We start from the raw sequence: 16,301 nt of genomic DNA, 5'->3' as shown, positions 1-16,301 counted from the left end.
TCAAGGAGGGAAAGCATGGAAGACAGTCAATGAAAAGACATTGGGTCACTACATGGTCAAGGAAGAGCAAGGAGACCAGTGTCCAGTGTCCCTTGATCACAGAGTACATAGAGTAGAGCAAAGTATAAGAAGTCCAGAAAGATAGGAAGGGTCGGTGTTGTGAAGAGCTTTAAATGGCAAACACAGGAGACAATACATGAGCCTGGAGATAAAGGGGAGCCAATGGACTTTATTGAATAGGGAGGTGACATGGTCAGACCTGAGCTTTAGGATAATCCCTCTGGTAGTTGAATGTAGGATTGACTGAAGTGGGAAGAGACATGAAGCAGGGAAACTTGAGAAAGGAAGACCACCTAGAAGGCTACTACAATAGTCCAGGTGTAACGTAACAAGGCACCAGGGTAATAGCCGTGTAAGATGAGGAAAAGGAACAAATACTAGAGATATGTAGAGATGACAAGACTTGGTTAGAGTATATAATTTACTCAGCCAATATCTATCAAAGGAGGTACTTTGAAAACACATATTTTTGGTTTCAAGTCCAGCTGTCTATCTACTACTACATTTTTTCTCTACCCCTGTGTATATGGGAGGATTTTTCCTTATTTTATGTCATAAAATACTATATACATATGTCATAAAATATTACATAATTGAATTAAAGGTTTCTTCTGTGAAGTAGTCATCCTCTGGCAAAAAAACAAAAACAAAAAAACCTAGAGTAGATGGTAAGAAGACACCCAACATAGAATGTAAAATATGGCTGGAGCCAGCTAGATAATAATGTCATAGCCAGGGATATGCTGGAATCAGATCTAATTTTTGAACATTTACACCCTGGAAATTGGCAAGCAATACAAATCAGGGCTAGATTTATTGCTTTGTCCATTGTCTAGACTTAAAAAAGTGATGGAGGAAATATTAATGAAGATTAAACTTAAAAGTGATTTTTTTTAAAAAAAGTGATACTCCCCACCCCCACCCCAGTCAATTATTAAACATTTACCAGCACATCCCAGCCATATCACACATTCACTAATCAGGATAGCATAGGTCTCAGGGCGGGAGTTCCTGAACTTCCAAAGCTTAAGTCTTTGAGGACAAGGTCCCTGAAGTCAAGGGGACCACAAAGTGGGTGGCTGAGACAAAGATCAAGGACAAGAAGAAAACCCAGAAGATCTCAACATTTTCCACAGAGGATTCACTCAACATGCTGAGGGTACCAGTGGAGGACTTGGGTTGTCCAATTATGGGGCTACCATCACTCATTTCTTCAATGATATCTTTTTCACCAGTGGTGGCATACTCCAACAGAAGCAGGCCATATATTGACTTAGAAAGGCACACATTAATATTATCCACATTCTATTTCACTTTTGTTTATTTTGTTTAATGTTTCCCAATTACATTTTAATCTGGTACAGGGCTGCGTTCTGAATGTGGCAAGGGATAGCCTGGATTGGATGTTTGACACCTCTGCCTTATACCACTTTTTGAGAGTAGGTCATCCTTAAATCTTTCTTTCTCCTTCCCTCTTAAGAGTCTCAAGATCTTTCACCAATAATATTAACAAGTTCTGGTTCTATAACCAACATGTTGGACCCTAGAAAGAATTTGCCTTAAAAACAAAAGGTATTTTAAGAATACATCAGATGCTTCAAACTAAATGTACTTTTGCCTTCCTAGAATGTGGACAACCAAATCAACCATTAAGACTTAAGCCTTTATTTCTAAAGTGTGGAAGGCCAGATTCAGAGTGACAGTCAGTAATGCTTACAAGAAATAATTACAGTTTCTCACTGCTCAGAGCTGACATCGTAATTGGAACTTACACTTCACCCCTCTTTCTCAGAAGCTTGAGGGGCTGAGTCATATTCTACTGTTGAGCTATCCAAGAGGATTAATGCTGAATCCTCATTTAAAAAAAACAAAGAAAAATGGGGGAAATTTTCCCATAAATGTGTATCCTTTGAACCCTTTTTGTTGAAGACCGTCTTGTTCACAATAGAAGAACCATGATGTTGTTGATTGTAAAATGTAATGATGGATGCGTCGTCACATAGAAAAAAAAATAACTGAAATCTAAGCTTAATTCAATTCAACCACAAACATTTATAATGACAATAACATAGTTTAAAAGGGAATATTCTGATGTTGGTATCAATATGGTAATGATAGGAATGACTAAGTTTCTTCACCAGCAGCTTGACCACTTGTAAATGTAAAATGTCTCCTTGTTCTTTGCAGGTCCTTTCTTCATCTTTGAGAATGGTGGTAGGAGAAGGAAAGGGGGCAGAGAGTTCTAAGAATCCCTTGGTTTTTAGCCCAACTATAAACATTAGCTGAGCGGTTGATAATCTAAATATGAGATTCTGGTCCAATGAACAATGAGTGGAAATATTACTGGAGGAACTGAATTACAGCGATCTTGACCTTCTTATGGAATAGAGAGACTGACAAATGAGAGCCTAATTCTTAGGGTATGCACATTATCTGCCTACGACCATCCCACATGGAGGCTTGGTGAACTTGCTTCAGGAAGTATATGATGGAGGAACTCTTTTCTTCTCTGATTCAAAGCATGTGAAGATAACTTTTGTTTCCCATCAGCTTCCTGTATGGGGATGAAAAGCCCGAGTATGTGTACAAAAGGCTTAAACCAACAAAATCTGACTCATTCCTGGCAATGAGTAAGGCAAGAACTGGGGTGGGGGTGGGGGAAGGCTTTGAGCCCTCTCTCCCTACCTGGATTCCATGGGACCTTGAATGCATGGTAACTCCGTTTTTTCTTTCCCTGCTATGTTTGTTCTTTTCTGATCTTAGGAGAATGTGTATCAGAGACAGAACAGACCAGGTTATGACCCTGTGAGCTTTGAAAGTCAGAAGAGCATCCAGAGGTCCAACAACTCATGTCCATAGATTATGCTGGTAGTCTTAGCAGCAGAGGAGTGAATGCTCACCCAGCCTAGCAGTGAACCAACCCAGAATGGAATCTGATGGGGTGGGGAGGTAGGGATAGAGGGGTAAGCTTCACAGCAACAAGCTTAAATTTCAGCCTCCTCTTCCCAGGGACCAAGGTGGTAGAGGAGAATGTGCTCCACTTTAGGGACATTGTCCTCCTTTGGCTCATGCTATACCCTCTCAGGAAATATCCTTTTTAATTGATATTAATTGATTTAATCGATATTAATTGGTCACATGATATTAGGGAACTGTTAATTGATTGAATGATATGAGGTGGTGGGAAGGGAGCACACTAGATGAGAGTTAATGAGTGACAGTTTTAAAAAGACACACCTGCCCTTCCCCAGGCGTCTCAGATAACTCCTGGTAACCTGAGGGAAGAAGTGGTAGCTTCACTCTGGGGACTTCACCTGCTCCTCTGAAAGCATTTTTGTTTTCAAAACTGATTCTACTACACTTCAGATAAAGGACACCAAAAAACAAAAGGAAGTGGAAGTTAAACGGGAAGACGACCCCCAGGGTCTCCTTGAAAGGGTAAATAAAGGAGTTGGCGGAGTTTATTTTATTGTGCATCCGAAATCAATAAGAAATATCATTCATTTCATGTCACATATGGTCAGTTCATGACGTGAAGCTCGTGATAAGTCATTGCTAAAAGACCAATACGAAAATGATCTCAACTTTGGGGGCAGCATCTACTACGAAGGATAAGAAGTGATGATGAACTTCATTAGAAGCTCCTGATTGTAAGCAGTATTTTAACCTCTCCCTCCATGCAGGTTAGGCTAGTTTTTCCTTACAAGGTATTGAGACATTCATTAAAACTTGGTTGACTCAAAGAATTCAGACTACGGACGTCACTTCCTCATCTGTAAAATATGGATAATCATAGCACTTACTCCCAGGAATGTTGTGAGGATCAAAAAATGAAATAATAATTGTAGGGCACATGGCACAGTGTCTGGCATATAGTAAGCACAATTAAAATGTTAGCTATTATTATAATTACTATTATCACCAGAGCACCAAGCAGCATGAGGAGTGCCAAGGGCTCAGATGCTTGGCTGATGGATCATGATGAAAGCTTCACTCCGATGAATCAACTCTAGGTGTCCTCAATGCCTACCCTCATGGAATATTCTCCTGCTATGACTAAGTTCATCTCTTTTTGTTTACTGCAGAATGACTTGGGTGTCTCATTTTGTTCCAATATTGAACCTAAACTAGCAAGGGACTGGCCTGAGTTAGGCCAGAACACAAATTAAATGAACATAAAATTTTATACATGAAGATATCAATGTAAAGGTGAGCATGGATAAATATAGAAATAAACTATGTCGGAAAATATAGTTTAAGAGTAACGAATGTGAAAGACTAAAGATTTACAGATTACACAGAAGCCTTGCACATATACATAATAAATATTTTCTTTGAGAAAATAATTCGGACAGCTTCTCATTAGGATGGTAACATGAAAACTTCCTGAAGAGTCCCCACAAACACTCTAACAAAGTTCTAAAAATGCACCAAAAGGAAGAATGATAAAGAAAATTCTAAGATAAATAGAAAGAAGTTCCACTATGCAGTCCAGGACTATGCAAGCAGACTGCTGGAATCCTGAAGGTGTTCTTTTTTTTTTTAACTTAATTTATTTTCATTTCATAGAATAATACAAGCATTTCCACAATACAATACAATAAAAAGATAATTGTACACGAAACTGCAAATCTACCATGTACACCTTGCTATTCCCTCCAAATACGCAACAAAGCTATCACGTAAATTTCTTTTTTTCTCTTTTTTCTTCCCTCCCACCTCCACCCTAGAGATGGCCACCATTAGACACAAATAGGTGTATGTATGTAAAATTATTCTATACCTACTTCTATTTATCCATTCTTTCTCTGGATGCAGATAATGTCTTTCTTCATACATCCTTTATTTTAATTTGTGTATTTATAACAGGGGAAATGACTCAGTCACTCAAAATTCTTAAAACAGTACTGATGTTACTATGTACAGTGTCTTTTGGCTCTGCTCACTTTGCTCATCATTTCATGCAGGTGTACTGAATGGAGATCAGGCAGAGCAGAAAGAGAAAACCCTGGCTGGAAGCTGGGGCCCAAAGCCAGCCATATTTTGGCCCCGGTACATCGACAGCAGCAGAGAACAGAATCATCCATCCTCATAGCTCATTGCATAGGGAGACAGAGCCTGGGTATCTGCGCCCTCCTGGGGACTTTCAAGAGCCTTGGAGTCAGTGCCCTGACAGCCCAAAACATAGCCATGACAGGAGACAAAACCTCAACAGCCCGTACTGCAATCAGATTATTACCCAAGGCCAACAAGAGTCAGAGTCAATGCTGTAGCCAGGCAGCACCAGCAGCAGGGACTTGCAAGAAGTCTGCTAGCAGTGCTCTTATCAGAGTTACCTTAAAGGGCAGGGACGGTACAGTAGCCAGAACTGGCCCCTGCAAAGGGCCTTGCAGGAGGCCTATGACCAGCACAATCTATACAGATAAAAATCCCAAATAGAATAATAATAATAGCTAGCATTTATATAGGGCCTACTACATGTCAGGCACTGTGCAAAGTGCTTTACAAATATTATCTTATTTGATCCTCACAACAACCTTGGAAGCTAGGTGCTATTATTATCCTTATTTTACAGAAGAGGAAACAGAGGCAGACCAGAGGTTAAGTGACTTGCCCAGAGTCACATATCTCTTAAATGTCTGAGACTGGATTTCAACTCAAGTCTTCCTGATTCCACATTTCAGGAAAACATAAACAAAAACTGCTAGGCTCTATTAGAACTGGAAGGCAAAATGAAAATCAAAAGAATATACTTGTTACCTCTAAAGGAAAAAAAACACAAAACCAAAACTACCAGGAATACCATAGCCAAACTCCAGATCTTCCAGATCAAAGGAAAAATACCACAGACTACCAGAAGGAAAGAATTCAACTAAGGAACCACAGTCAGGATAACACAAGACTTAGCAGCTGCCTCCATAAAGGTTTTGGCCTATGATATTCCAAAAGGCAAAAATTAAATGCTCACAACCAAGAATAGTTATTCTGCAAATATCAGAATAACCCTTCAAGGGAAAAAAACGGAACTCTAATAAAATAGAGAAATTTCAACGATTTCTTAGGAAGACTACAGCTGAGTAGAAGTTTAGAAATTAAAGTATGACTCAAGAGAAGAAAACTAAAAAAGCTGAAAGTTAAAAACATTTGAACACCTGGAAACATATAAATATAGAAATGTTAATAAAATTCTATGGAGAAATGGAAATGAAAACTATAATGGTAAGGAACTTAAAGGTACCTTTTTAATACCTAGACAAATCTAACAAAAAGTTAAACAAGAATGCTGTTAAAGACCTGACTAGAATTTGAGAAAAGTTAAATATAATGGATCTCTGTTAACTGCTTAATAGGAACTTATTTCCAACAGGCATACATTTTTTACATAGCCAACATGGGATTTTATTTTGCCAATATCTGAAGCTATGCATTAGGGGTGTGTGGGTATGTGTTTGGGGGTGGGGGTGGGTATGGGTGTATTTGCTTAACGGGGGAGGGATAATGGGAAGGACATAATAATTGTTTTTAAAATAAAGATTAAAAAGAGACTAAAGGTAATACAATTTTTCAAAGTAAACTGCTTAAAAGATAAATAAAACACTGTTTATACTGAAGTTTGTTGTTTTGTTTTGTTTTTTGCTATATTATGATAGTAGTGATAATAATAGCTAACAGTTATATAACACTTACTATGTGCCAGGCACTGTGCTAAACACTTTACAATTATTATTTCATTTGATCCTCACAATGATCCTGGAGGTAGGTACTTTAATTATCCTCATTTTACAGTTGAGGAAACTGAGGCAGAGAGCAATTAAGTTATTTGCCCCCGGGGTCACACAACTAGTAAGTATCTGAGGCTAGATTTGAATTCAAGTCTTCCTGATCCCAGGCCCAGCAAATTTAATAATACTAGAAATGAGTTTTTGGCTTCAGCAAACATTTACTTGAATTTTGCAAAGTTGAAAAAAATTTAAGGAGGTCAATAAAAGAATATGTAGGATTCCCTGGCCTATAATTCAACAAGGAAATCTGGTCAAAAGAGTTACCAGAAGGTCAAGCAAATGGAACTCTGAAGACAAAATATAAACAATTTCAATAAGGAAGAAAAGCAGAGTAGACTAAAGAGAAATGCACTGGGAATTTATCAAGAAATGCATATTTTAAGGGCATATATAGAAGAAAAAAGGTGAAGTAATGGAGGATTACAAAATTATGACAGTCATAATAAGAATCATGTCAGGAACAAATTATGCTATATGAATGTCATTGGAATAGTATAGTATTCTATAGTATGTGCTATAGTATGTGCTGTAAGAAATGAAGGAGATGAAAGAAATGGTTTCAGAGAAAGCTGGGAAGATTTGTATGAACTGATGCAGAGTGAAGTGAGCAGAACCGTGCAATCAATTTATAATCAAATAGCGACATTGTAAAAAAGAATTTTGAAAGATCAAAGAATCTTGATTGACCCTGATTCCAGAGAACCTAAGAAGAAGAATCCTACCTACCACCTGACAAAGAAGTGATGAACTAATGTGCAGAATGAGACACACATTTTTGGACATAGCAAACATAAGGATTTATTTTGCTTGACTATGCATATTTGCTATAAGAGTTTTAGTTTTCTTTTTCTTTTTCCCAGTGGGCACAGGGAGGTATGAAGGAGAAAAAATAAATGGTTGATTATTGAAAAAAATTAACTTAAAAACTGTTGATTTACACTTACTAGCTGTGTGACCCTGGGCAAGTCACTTAACCCCAATTGCCTAAAAAAAAAATCAATTTAACTTGATCAAGTTTTCTAATCTCTTTTGGGATATAGACTTAGTAATGGTATTGTTGGGTCAAAGAATATGCATAGTTTTATAGCCCTTTGGGCATAGTTCCAAATTACATAATGGTTGAACCAGTTTTAACTTCATCAAGTGAGGAATAGATGGAGGATGGGGTGTTCTCTCTGATCTCCACAACCTCTCAAATCTCTTCAAAACAGAAATTACATGCCAAAGATAAAGCAACTTCAGCCACCTCCATGGTCTAGGACATCCAGGAATCCAAAAGATTTTTTTAAAAAAACTCATGAACTGACATTCACATTCCCTGAGTTCACTCAGCGCTCCTCCCTCACCTCCCACACTACTGGAAATGAAGTTGCACTAGCAGACCCAAGGACAGGACACAGGTTAACAACACAACCCATCCCCACACTCTGGTCCCCATTCCCACTCTCCATTGTCATGGAGATCCCAGCTCCAGGTTGAGGGAATTTGCCCTGGCTGTGACCAATAGCCAGGCAGCCATAGCCCCTCAAGAGCAAAAGCCTGCTGGGAATCACAATCCTGTGGCTTCACATTATTCCTTTTCATGCCTTCTACATGCCGGTCAAACTATCCTATTTGCTATTCCATATGCACTATAATAAGGGGCAACTAGGTGGTGCAGTAGATAGAATGGCAGGCCTGGAGTCAGGAAGACTCATCTTCATGAGTTGAAATCTAGCCTCAGATACTTACTAGCTATGTGACCTTGAGCAAGTCATTTAACCCTGTTTGCCTCAGTTTCCTCATCTGTAAAATGAGCTAGAGAAGGAAATGGCAAACCACTCCAGTATCTTTGCCAAGAAAATCCCAAATAGGGTCAGGAAAAGTTGGACATGACTGAAAAATGACTGAACAAACAAAAAATGCTCTGGAAAGCTCTGAACTGCCAGTGACAGGATGGGCAACTCAGAAGCACCAGCAGAGTTGGCAAAGAACTAAAGAACAGAGGGAGCAGGACAAAGTCCCAGGACAGAACATTGAGGGGAGGGGGAGAGAGGGCACATTGCTATGTAGCACTCCACAAAGCATGGAGGAAAGTATCCAGTTCGAGCCAGTTCTGACCACCCAAAAGTGAGTTGGGGCAGAAACCTAGAATAGGGACACATGAATTGCCCAGCGTAGGAAGAGGCTGAGATGCTTTGAGATCCAGCCCTGAAAGAAACCACCTTCAGAGAGGAGGCAGTAAGAAAATGAGTGTTAGGAAAATAAGGAGGGGGGCAGGGGAGGGAGGAGACTGAAAGTTATCAAAGATCTCAGAAGGAAGAAAACTCAAAGCCCTTGAATATAAACAGATAAATAAACAGGAAAAACAGTGACAATGGAAGGAAATATGGCCTCCAGATTTAGTAAATGAGTTAAGGCATCTATGAATATATCCCACAAAACAAAGGAAAATGATCCAACACTGATGACACAGAGAATCCTGTGGAATTTGAGGAGAACAAAGACCCACAACACACTATTCCTAAGTGGTTAAATGTCCAATAAGAATTATGAGAGCAGAATTTATGTTCTGCACAGCAAAAATAATGGGCAGAATAAAAACAAACAAACTAGAATCTATGATGGCAAATCTCATTAAGGAAACAAAAGAGAACAATAGGTTAGCAATGCAAATATACAGAGATGAAGGACAATCTGGAAGAGAAGCAAAAAACAATAACATTAAAAGAAAATGTGCTCATGATGCAAGCAAAACATACTGATTTCAAAAACAGGATGCATAGAGACAACCTAAGGATCACAGTTCTACTAAAAAGACACAACAGGACAAAAAAAAAAAAACCCTTGACACCATAATGAAAGAAATAATAGAAGAGAACTGACCAGAACTTCTGAAAATAGAATATGAAATTCCAGTTGAAAAAATTCACAAATTACCTCAAGAAAAAAAAAAATCCAAAACTACAAATTCCAAAACATGTGGGAGTTAAGTTTAACAATTCAGTTTGGAAATGACAATTCTTGCAAGTGTTCAGGAGAAAAACTTTAAATACAAAGGAAAAAACGTTTTTTCTTTTTTTTTTTTTAGTTTTTGCTTTTGGTGAGGCAATCAGGGTTAAGTGACTTGCCCAGAGTCACACAGCTAGTAAGTGTCAAGTATCTGAAGTCAGATTTGAACTCAGGTCTTCTTGACTCCAAGGCTGGAGCTCTACCCACTGTGCCACCTAGCTGCCCCTAGGAAAAAACATTTGAATAACAAAAGATTATTCTGCACCCACAAGAAAACACAGGAGAGAATGGAATAACATCGCAAAGCACAATGGAGCTCAGGATGCAGCCCAAGGTAATCTATCCTGCAAATATGAACTTAACCATAAAGGGGGAAAAGTGGATAGTTAATGATAGAGTTTGAAATATTTTTAGGAAGAAAACCAGAACTGAAGAGATTATTTGCTTGAATGAATAAATTATTTACTTGAAAGAGTAAATGTATCAGGCAAGGACAACAGCAACAGAGTAACAGCAGAGACTAGTAAGAGACTTCTTAAGTACACAAGGAGACAGGAGTGAAGGCAGAAATCTGGTAGAAATAACAGTGGAGAGATGGACAGGGACAATACCTTACCTACAGGTGAATCAATTTTTTTTTAATAGGACTGTATTACAAACATGGGAGGCTACAGAAAAAGTGTGGAGGGGAGCAGAAGGATGGAAGCATATGATATGCTGGGATCAAATCAAGGGCTAGCAATGAGAGAAAGATGACCTTTGTGGTCTCAGAAAGAGAAGAGCCTACAGGAGAGTGAGTAAGGAGGAGGAGGTGGAGATTGAAATGGGGAGGAAAGAAAGAGGCCTTATTTGGTGGGGAGAGAGGGTTCCACTGACGAATGCTCCTATGAATAAAGAGAGATAGTCTGGGAAGGGAGATGGGGACCTTATATTAGGTATGGCCTGGGGAATTCAGTGCTTGAAGAGTCTACTCTTCCTACATTGGGAGTTACATCTGGGAGTATGGGAGAGCATGGACCCAGGAAAGAGATTTTGAGGTAAATGGGAGAGGGCAGAGGTGACCAGGGGAAGGTGTAGATCGGTAGTGGGCTGCATAATAAAGGATGTAGTGGGGGAGAGGTCCCACCAGGAGGCAGTGTTTTCTATGATACTTGCAATAATTGGCATCATTCTAGGTGTGAGACACAAGGGAAAAGGGAAATCCATGGGGCAAGCTGTACAAGGCAATGGCAGAAGGCACCTACAGGGAAAGGCTAGAATGGACATCTTGGAAGCTTTGCTTGCATGAGGAATACAGAGAAAAGAGAGAGACCAGATAACTATAGGGGTCATAAATCATAGAATGAGGGTCTAGAGTAGACAGAAAGAGAGGATGGATAATGAAGAGAGTGAGAGAAATCCTTTTTGGAAAGGAGCACAAAAAAAGGGAATTAAAAAAATAATAATAATGAACAAGATTAGTTGAAGGGGAGGTTAGGAAGGGAAAATCTTGACTAATAGGGGAAAAGTTGGGGAAGAATTATATAACCAGATAAAAGCTAGACAGAAAAAGGAACTAATAAACAAAACCCCAAAAGGAAAGAAGTAACACACGAGATGAGGGAATTGGGGGTGAGAGAAGAGAACCAATGGGAACAGAGTCACCTTAAAAAAAAAAGCCAAGTAACTGAAGAAACATAATATTGCAGTTACAGAAGAAGGGGAAAAACCCTAACTTTAAAAAACACCAATATTTGAGACAGATAGAGGAAAAATGTAAACCTAAAAAATATTAATTTGGTAGCTGTGTGGAGTAGAGTGTGGAGAGGAAAGACCATAATGTAATAGACACAGCATTGGACTTGGAGTCCATTAGACCTGGGTTTGAATCCTATCTAAGACATTTATTAGCTATGTGACCCTGGGCAAGTTATTCTATGAGACTCAGTTTCATTATCTATAAATTGGGTAATAATAACAGCACCAACTTCATTGGTTATTTGTAGGGATTAAACTTTGCAAACCTTAAAGCTATATCTTGTTATTAAGGATCTGTTATTAAGGAGAACAATTAGGAAGCTATTTTGATTGTCTTTGTGATAAGTGATAAGGATGAGATTGTGTGCGTGGAGATAAGGGAACAGATGCCCGAGATACTTTGGAGGTAAAACTAACAAGACTTTGCAATTAATTAGGTATGGATGGCAAGGGAGAATCAAGAGATGAGGATGACAGCAAAAGTTTTTAACGTGGTTGGGGAATAATGGTGAACGCTTTCATAGAAAGAAGGAAACTGGAGAAAGAGGGCTTTCAAGTCGAAAGAAATAGCGTGTTTTGGAGATGTTGAATTTGAGATGCTTATGGGACATTCAAGTGAAGAGGTCCAGCAAGCAGGTGGTGATATGGGACTGGAGCTCAGGAGACAGTCAAAGACTGGACATGTAGATTTGGAAGTCACCTTCATAAAAATCACAGTTGAAACCATGGGAGCCGATGAGATCACTGGAGAGGAAACAAGAAAGAGGACGGCAGAGCATAGTACGTGGAACAGATGTGTACATTTATATCCCTGTACAATAAAGCCTTATATAGAGAGTTCTCTAATGTATTTGTGATTATTTGGAGAAGTTTCTAGTTATATATGAAATGTAGGCTAGCAAAGAAAATTAATTACATAAGTAAATTCTTGAAAACATGTTTGAGCTACCCCAAAAAAAAGCAAAAATCTATTCAAGCACTCAGAAAAACTAAATTCTTCACAGTTAATTCACTAATTACAAAAGATACCTATCAGTTTCTGTATTGTCCATGCTCTCTTAGCCTAGATAGTTTATCTACCTAAACATAATAAAAATCCTTTGCTTTAAACTGTTCTATATTTAGATTTTTTATTCATTCAAACTGGTTTTCCAACTGATCAGTGTGAATTTGACTGTTCAAAGAAGTTTCAGGCATTTCGAGGCTCCTAGTAGTTACCGCTTTTCATTTCAGAATGGATGGTGCCGTGTCAGACCTGTTCTCATAACCAATGGAATGAAGCAGGTTTATTGTGAGATTAGAATATCATCCTACCTTTTCTATGTTTGAAGTTTCAACAAAGAACACAGATATGAGTCACTGTCAGAGTGCTGTCATGTTCAAAAAGGAGGAGATATAATAATATTTAACATTCCTGAATAAGTAAGCATTTGAGTTAATTAACATTTGTACTCACCTAGCACCTTTCATCCACAGTTCAGAGAGTGTTTTGAAAAGTGTTGTTAGACCTATCAGCAGGATGACAAGGTGAAATTTTTTTTGGCCTTGCAACCCAAATGCTACAGAGACTTGTCTCACTGGGCTAGAATTATAGATGGAACAAAAGATCCCATTTTTACTTTCAAAGTCTTTAATTTCTCAAGAGGTTGTGAACTTAAGACTCAAAGAATGGGATGAAATTTAACAGGAAAAAAAATTTGACACCGAGGTTCAAAAAAAATCATTGTATCAGTACAAGTTTGAGGATACTTGTCTTAGCAGTTCCAGAGAGAAATAGCTGGAGGTTTGGTTTGATTTTAAGTTGAAAAGGAGCCAATGGTGCAACTGCTTAAAAAGTTAACTAAATCTTAGGTTTTATAGCCAACCAGGAATCGAGTCAAGCTGGAAGGTGGTTGGTTAGACAACAGATACAGTACATCTGACATGAGCCGATGAGGAATTTCCTCCACGGGGATGACCTGTGGTGTAAGTGTGGGCTTCCAGGTAAATGATCATGTAATAGGGAGAGGTTTCCAAAGGAGAATATAAGGGTCACCCTGGCACCTCCTAGACTTCTCAAACATGCTTGAATACCTACCTCTGCTTGGGTCATCTCCACTTGGGGTCACTGACTGCATCTTAGAAGAACTGTGGGAAGATATACATTGCTTCTACTATATATACATACATATATATATATACATATATATACATATATATATATATACATACTACATATACAAGGCATGTAACACTGTATTTGTGCCCCTATTTGAGGGCAATGCCCTCAAACGTTCAATAAAGTAAAACCATCTACTTGTACACCTAGATTCCAAATGTTTCACTTTAACAGCTCTGATCCCTACCTGAAACAGGCTAATTAATAGAAATAGGAATAGAAACAGGTCATTAATAGAAATAGCATCTAGTTCATGGTAAAGTGATAATTTCAATGTATTTTGCACTAGTGAGACCATGTATGAAGTATTGTATTCAATTTTTGAGGTCATACTTTAAGATGGACACAGATGATCAGGATGACGAAGAGTCTGAAAATCTTTTCCTCTTAAGAATGGTTGAAGAGACTGGAGATATTTTTCCCCCCTGGAGAAGAGACTCAGTCCAGTCTACTCTTGCACTGGCATATGTTTCCAGAGAAGGACTACTGCTACCACCACTAACTATTTATTTATTAAGTGCTTGTTATATGTCAGGCACTATGCTAAGTACTGGGGATTTAAAGAAACAAAAAACAAAAACATGGTCTCTGCCTTCAAGAAGTTCACATTCTTTTTTTTTTTCTTTTTTTCTTTTTTTCTGGTAATTTTTATTTTTTTTTTGTTTTCAACATTTATTTCCACAAGATTTTGAGTTCCAAATTTTCACCCCATCTCACCCCTCCCCCCACCCCAAGATGGCATGCATTCTAAATACCCCTTCCCCTACTCTGCCTTCTTTTCTATCTTTCCACCCCTTCTCTTATCCCCTTCCCCTTCAATTTTCCTACAGGGCAGGATGGATTTCTGTACCCCATTTCCTGTATTTCTTATTTCCCAGTTGCATGTGAAAACATTTTTTTAAAACATATGTTTTTAAAACTTTGGGTTCCAAATTTTCTCCCTTCCTCCCTCCCCACCCACCCTTATTGATAAGGCAAGCAACTAAATATAAGTTATATATGTGCAGTTATGCAAAACACTTCCATAGTAGACATGCTGTCAAAAACTAACTCTATTTCCCTTAATCCTATCCTGCCCCCCCATTTATTCTATTCTTTCTTTTGACCTTGTCCCTCTTCAGAAGTATTTGCTTCTGATTACTCCCTTTCCCAATCTGCCCTCCTCTCTATCATTCCCCTACTCTCTTGTCCCCTTCCCTCCTATTTTTCTGTAGGGTAAGACAGATTTCCATACCCAATTGAGTGTGTATGTTATTCCCTCCTTAAGTCAAATCCTATGAGAATAAGATTCACTCATTCCCTCTCACCTTCCCCCATTTCCCCTCCAGTGTAAGGGCCTTTCCTTTTCTGGTTTTTTTTTTTCCTTTCTCCTTCTCCTAGTGTATTCCTCTCTCACCCCTTAATTTTATTCTCCAGATATGACCCCTTCATTTTCAACTCACCCTGTGCCCTCTATCTATCTATCTATATCTATATATACGTACATATAATTTTTTCCCCTCCAACTGCCCTAATACTGACAAAGGTCTCATGAGTTACAAATATCATCTTTCCATGCAGGAATGTAAACAGTTCAACCTTAATAAGTCTCTTGTGATTTTCCCTTTCCTGTTTACCTCTTCATGTTCCACTAGAGTCTTGTATTTGAAAATCAAATTTTCTATTCAACTCTGGTCTTTTCATCAAGAATGCTTGAAAGTCTTCTATTTCACTGAATGACCATTTTTCCCCCTACAGGATTATACTCAGTTTTGCTGGGTAGGTGATTCTTGGTTGCAATCCTATCTCCTTTGCCCTCCAGAATATTATATTCCATGCCCTGTGGTCCCTTAAAATAGAAACAGCTAAATCTTGTGTTATCCTGATTGTGTTTCCACAATACTTGTTTCTTTCTGGCTGCTTGTAATATTTTCTCCTTGATCTGGGAACTCTGGAATTTGGCTAAAATATTCCTAGGAGTTTTCCTTTGGGGATCTCTTTCAGGGGGAGATCAGTGGATTCTTTCAATTTCTATTTTGCCCTCTGGTTCTAAAATATCAGGGCAGTTTTCCTTGATAATTTCTTGAAAGATGATGTCTAGGCTCTTTTTTTTGATCATGGCTTTCAGATAGTCCAATAATTTGTAAATTCTCTCTCCTGGATCTATTTTCCAGGTCAGTTGTTTTTCCAGTGAGATATTTCACATTGTTTTCTAATTTTTCATTCTTTTGGATTTGTTTTACAGTGTCTTGATTTCTCATAAAGTCACTAGCTTCCAATTGCTCTATTCTAATTTTTAAGGAAGTATTTTCTTCAGTAAGCTTTTGGGCTTCCTTTTCCATTTGGCCAATTTTTCTTTTTAGGGCATTCTTCTCCTCATTGGTTTTTTGGACCTCTTTTGCCATTTGGGTTAGGCTATTTTTTAAGGTGTTATTTTCTTCAGTATTTTTTTGGGTCTCCTTTAGCAAGCTGTTGACTTGTTTTTCATGATTTTCTTGCATCACTCTCAGTTTTTCCTCTACTTCTCTTACTTGCTTCTCAAAATCCCTTTTGAGCTCTTCCAAGGCCTGGGACTGATTCATATTTTTCTTGGA

This window comes from Vombatus ursinus, unplaced genomic scaffold (assembly GCF_900497805.2).
Source record: "Vombatus ursinus unplaced genomic scaffold, bare-nosed wombat genome assembly UNPS02014821.1, whole genome shotgun sequence".
NCBI classification, from domain to species: domain Eukaryota; kingdom Metazoa; phylum Chordata; class Mammalia; order Diprotodontia; family Vombatidae; genus Vombatus; species Vombatus ursinus.
The sequence above is the reverse complement of the archived record's forward strand: the minus strand, read 5'-3'. Positions refer to the sequence as shown.